The following is a 5,573-nucleotide window of genomic DNA, read 5'->3' as shown; positions in this document are numbered from 1 at the left end:
TAATATTTTGATAAACAGGCATTCCTTAAACAATCAATTTCTTAACATTAAACTCGTCAATTTTTATTCAAAGACAATATACGTTGAAGAAATGTAAAATGTTTTAGGCTTCAAACAATCTTTAAAATTCATAAACATACTTAAAAGAGAAAAAGAATTTACTCTTAATAAGAAATAAGTAGTATATGTGTAAGTTATTTTGTTACCTTATTATTTTTATATATTTGTTTTAACTCTTAGCTTTAGATGAATTTTGTCATTACCATTTAGGGGAGTTGTTAGTCCTAAAGCACATGTTCAAATTAGTGATGACAAACACTCATACGCCGATGTTTGTTCAATGGTGTAGAAGACTTAAATGCAACTTAAGTGTTTTGTACACGAACCTTTACAAGGTTAGTGGAATAGCGGTACGTTGGTTAATCTCTAACTAATGTATATAAATTGATACCAAGTACAAAGGTGGACGCATTTAAGGACCTGATCCTAGAGTGCACAAAATACCTGGCTTCACATCCAACCCAGAACCGGACCCGGACCTGCCAGAACCGATTCCATCTTTACCCACTCAGGACTCGACACAACCCAAAACCCGAAAACCCTCCGGGACACCCGGTCAAATACTCGACTATACTCGAAACGGTTCCTACTCTTTCAGTTCCTAAAAATACCAGGTTTGTGCACCTCTACCTGATCCGTTTAAGAGAAAGAATCAGTTGTGCTTGATTCATTTCAGTTGGGAGTCGGATTCATCAAGTTATTGGTAGGAATTTATTTAGTGATGTGACCTAGTAAAAAGAATAGTTGGGGGCTGATCAATTTTAATAGAAAACAAAACACATATTTTAGGCTAATTGGGCTCATTTGAGGCTTTGAGCATATAATTTATTAACTTATTCTGTTTATCCATGTTTTATTAAAATAATTTTTAATTCGTGAAATATTAGGATTGTACTTTAACCGACTCACGTAGGACATGCTTTTACTAACTCGTTTGAACCCAATCAGCTTTGAGTTGTTTTACACAATTTTAAGAAACTGAAATTGATATTAATTCCTTTCTAATCATGTTCGATTGATAGTAAGTGACTGGACCACAGTCAAAATGAATTCACTCACTTATTGATTTTTAACCCGCCTTCAACGAATATGAAACTGTACATAAAAATTTTTAATTTCTTTTTAATCTCTCCTAAAGCTTAAGAGATCAAAAAAACACATATGAAACTGTACATAAAAATGTTCTCCAAGCCAAGTGAATGCGAGCACGCCACTTGGGATGAAATGAAACTAAAACCGAAATAGAAATACAAAACGCCTGTTTAAGGTTGAATGAAACCAAACATAAACATTCTCTTCAGACAAATCAGCCTGAAGTAAATCATGTTGTTTGCAGATTCTGAACCATCAATCATGAATCCATCATAAAAAATTATTAGGTTTTCAATATTTAACACTACATATTTATCAATGTTCCAACTGTTTTCTTGAAATACAAGTACAGAGGTGACTAAAGCCATAAATATTAACCAAAAACTTACAAAAACACTGATACAAGTGACTCTTCAGGTCTTTAAACACAACCTACACATCTTGTAGAATAGGCCACCCTTTTCTTATAATTTCATTCACTTTTCCATTGATCCGGTTTTGAATCCTTGGTGGACATAAATCTGCTGCATACCCATTTAGCTTTGCTGCCAAACTCGATTTTTCCAATTCTTCTTCCGGCAAGTTACCAATCAATTGAAGAAGAAACGGGTTTCGTTTTAGCTCAAATTTCTGCATATTTCAAAACATTAATTTCAAGTCAGTAGATTGCCTTGAGGCTTCAGTAATACTTCAAAACCATTGGGGCGGTCTTATATGAGGAGTTAGAGATGCATATAGACTATATTTATAAAATGGTTAATAAACTAACACCTTTGTTATATAACATATATATTCTCAGATTTATTCATTCACCACTTACTGCATACAACACTTATATATCCTTACAGGACTTTAGATATAAATTTGCTCGATTAATTTTTAAACTTGAAATTACGTGTTAGACTATTACTTCAGTTAAAGGATCTATTTGATTGTTTACACGCATACTTTTTGTATATGCTACAGATCCCAGAGTCGAGATATGAATGTCTTCGTTCTATTAAGCCGTTAATTTTCATTAATCATGTCATGATTGTTCACATTTGTACCATCTTTTATTATAATTTACATCTGACATATATATAATTATGTGAGTTCCAGCACCATATATCACTGATGTTGGAAAAATAATTTGTTTTTAAGAAGTCATAAGCAACTTCCTGTGGTCATGAACTCATGATTGAATCATGGATGTTCGTGCGTAACTGCTTATATTGTTCTTACACTCATAAGTCAAAATCACCGGCATAGCATGTTTGTTTAAGGTAGAATGTAAACACAAACTATGAATCATTACTGTGACCAGCGAATCAAAAAAAAAAACAAACCTGGTGTTCAGGCTCTGCAGGATAAAAGGTCCCAAGCTGTTAAATTTGGGTTGTCACAATGCTACTTCTCGACTTAGTTTGCTCTCTTTCCTTGCTTATGGTAGCCAATCGGGACTCATCGGTTCCATTAACAAAAATAATAGACCTGTTAAACCAAAATCATAAAATTTAACTATTCAAAGTTGAAGACACAAACACGAAAAGATGTTAAAACACAATACGCCATTCCCGACATCAGGACCTTGACCAAACACTTGCCTGGAGTCATGACTAGACCAAAAGATTTCCAAAAGTTGCCTGAAATTAATCACCCGAGGATCATATTCAATCTGCACAGAGTACATAACTTCATATGATGCAAATTCTCTTAAAACATTTTAACAAACTGTCTACAATCAACAGCATATATAAAGAAAGTTGAATCTGTAAGTAGAGTGCACAATTTCATTGTCCTTATAAAACATTAACCTAAAATACTACAAATTAGATCGCATTATAATCATGGTTGTAAAAATTCCCGATTAATCGCTAGTCCTACCCACCGATTAGTTATCAGTTAATTGCCTATTTGGTCAAACTCAGTCAAAATTGAAAACTTTATAAATACAATTTGGTACATATTTGTATATTTCAATAATTACATATAAATTCTGATCCGATTAACTGCTAGTCCCTACCCCAAAACCCTGCGCCTGGCAAGTTCTTCAACAATGATTATAATACACAAATTTGTAGCAAATCATATGAAAAATCTGATTATAATAATACAGATGCATACTTGTACAGAGAAATTTTAATTTAAAATACGACAACTTAGAGGGCATTATAATCATGGTTGTAAAAATCCCGAAAATCCCAACCAATCTCCGATTAATCACTGGTCCCTCCACCGATCAGTTGCCAATTAATTACTATTTGGTCAAACTCAGTCAAAATTGAAAAACTTTATAAAATTTGGTAAATATTTGTATTGTTGAAAAATAACATATAAATTCCGGTGCGATTAACCGCTAGTCCCAACCCCACAGCCCGACTAACTCGAAATGCAAAAGATACATACTTGTAGAGATTCAGCGTGATCACCCAAGCTTCAGTGATCTGGAGGGCTTACGGTCACCTGAGAGATCGGGTTGGGAAACCTAATACCTAAAGTTACATCGGAGGAGGAGAATAGAATAATAATGATGGTGATGATAGGATTTGATTAGGGTTTGGTTTCACCGGAGAAGTGACCCGAAGGAATAATAATAATCTCCGGGAGGAGGTTTGTGACGGTATCCGATAAGAAACCCGGATGTTTTTGTTTTTTATGATGTGGTTTTAAGTTTCTGATCCGGGGTAAGACCAACGAAGAATACTCGACTCCACTTACTCGTCTACTCTTTTATTATCATCCGGTATCGACTTATGATTATTAATACTTTATAACTATAAACAAATTAGGGTTTATGATCTAAACTTATGATTCTTGTCTTTCGGGTTTTTTTCATCTGAAATGGACTTTGGTCAAAACTTATTTTGATTAGAACAGAACTAATATTTCTTTATATACAAAAGAGGTTAGTTATATGAAAATGCCAAGAAATGATCATTAATTGTATGGATTAACAAAATCAAATTCAGGTGCATATCAATTAATTTTAGTTTTTTCAATCATGTTCGAGTGGTAAAAAGTAACTAACTTTTTAGTTATAGCTCCGGATCATATTTACAAGTAGCGTTCACATAGGATATTTAGACCTATTTCTTTAATTTCATGCCACAGTTTTCAAGTTATAACTTATTCTATATTTCAATGAACAAATAACCAGTGGTGAAGTTTAGACTGAGGCACCGGGAGGGGGGGGGGGACGAGCTCAAAATGTATACAAAATTTCATAAACGAGGGGGGCCGAACTCAAATTTCGGCCCAAAAAGGCTAAACTTACACTACGTATAAAATTTTTCGGCCGAAAACGGGTAAATTTACACTACTGCGCAAAAAAACAGGGGGGTCGGGGGCACCCCTGGCCCCAATGAAGATTCGCCCCTGCAACAGTGCCGGGTCTAGAAAAATTTTTCAGGGGTAACCTATCTTTTTTTTGTTTTTAGCGTGCATTCATACAAGGCCGTCTATGAGAACTTAAAAACCCATCGGGCCATGTACGAGTGGAAGAACGCCCCCCCCCCCCCCCATTTTTTTATTTCAGAATTTTTAATTGGGTTTAACGTTGATGACTCTGGTTGTTTATAACATGATATTTGACCCTACTCGTTTTCAATAAAATTTACGTTGAAACATAGACAAGATTGTTTTAAATAAAACTTATATTGAAACGTATATAAAAATAAGTACGTCGTAACAATATATAACATAATATAGATAGATGACAATATAATTTAAAGTCATTAAAGCATAACAAAAACAATATGTCAATCTATGGCTAAAACAGAATTTTTAACAAAAAGTAGTGTAATATATCTATATTTATATTCGTTACAGTGTAATAACAATTTTTACTGAATTAAGAATATAATACAAATGCCGTTTGAAAAAAAATAATATATAAATAACTAAAAAATATTAAAGCGAACAAGGTCAACTAAAGTAAAGTAAAATTAACAAGTGTATAAATACATAATATTAGAAGTCCAAAATGCTGCTCTTATCAATTAAAAATATTTTATATTCTTAACTCAATAAAATTAAAAAACACAAACGAGTGGACATTAAAGCTAGGAAAAAGTTATAGTACTTATTACATTTCTTTATTTTACCTCGGGAAACTTAAAAAACTAGAAAAGTACAAAACAAAACCCATCATCTTCTACCTTGTTTATCTTCTTTCTACCTTCCGCAACTATATGTATAGCCGGAAAAAATTCCGATGGAGCGTTTCTCGCTTTCTCTCCTTATACAATGTTTGCTCATGGGTAACCTAATTTTCGCTTATGCATATCCCGATATATAAAACGGTAAAATATAAATAAATTTTGCACTAGGCAACAAAAGTTGAGGGGTAACCCAGGTTACCCCTGGATATATGGTATGTCCGCCACTGCCCTGCAAATAACTATTGATTTTACACGTGTTTTGACGTTTGTTATCGAGAA

The 5,573-nt window shown here is 33.4% G+C and overlaps 1 long non-coding RNA gene across 1 annotated transcript; it reads right to left on the bottom strand.

Moving 5' to 3' along the window:
* Window positions 1-1,372: 1,372 nt before the first annotated feature.
* On the bottom strand, window positions 1,373-2,833 carry LOC143635346 (uncharacterized). Its single transcript, XR_013154040.1, has 3 exons — window positions 2,697-2,833; window positions 2,481-2,625; window positions 1,373-1,782 (listed from the first exon to the last, which is right to left on the bottom strand). It is a non-coding gene; the product is annotated as an uncharacterized LOC143635346 (long non-coding RNA).
* Window positions 2,834-5,573: the final 2,740 nt, after the last annotated feature.

The sequence above is a fragment of the Bidens hawaiensis genome, unplaced genomic scaffold (assembly GCF_021521415.1).
Source record: "Bidens hawaiensis isolate Kalapana, Puna unplaced genomic scaffold, B.hawaiensis_p1.1 tig00007454_1, whole genome shotgun sequence".
Classification (NCBI taxonomy): domain Eukaryota; kingdom Viridiplantae; phylum Streptophyta; class Magnoliopsida; order Asterales; family Asteraceae; genus Bidens; species Bidens hawaiensis.
This window is presented reverse-complemented; position numbering and strand designations above follow the sequence as displayed.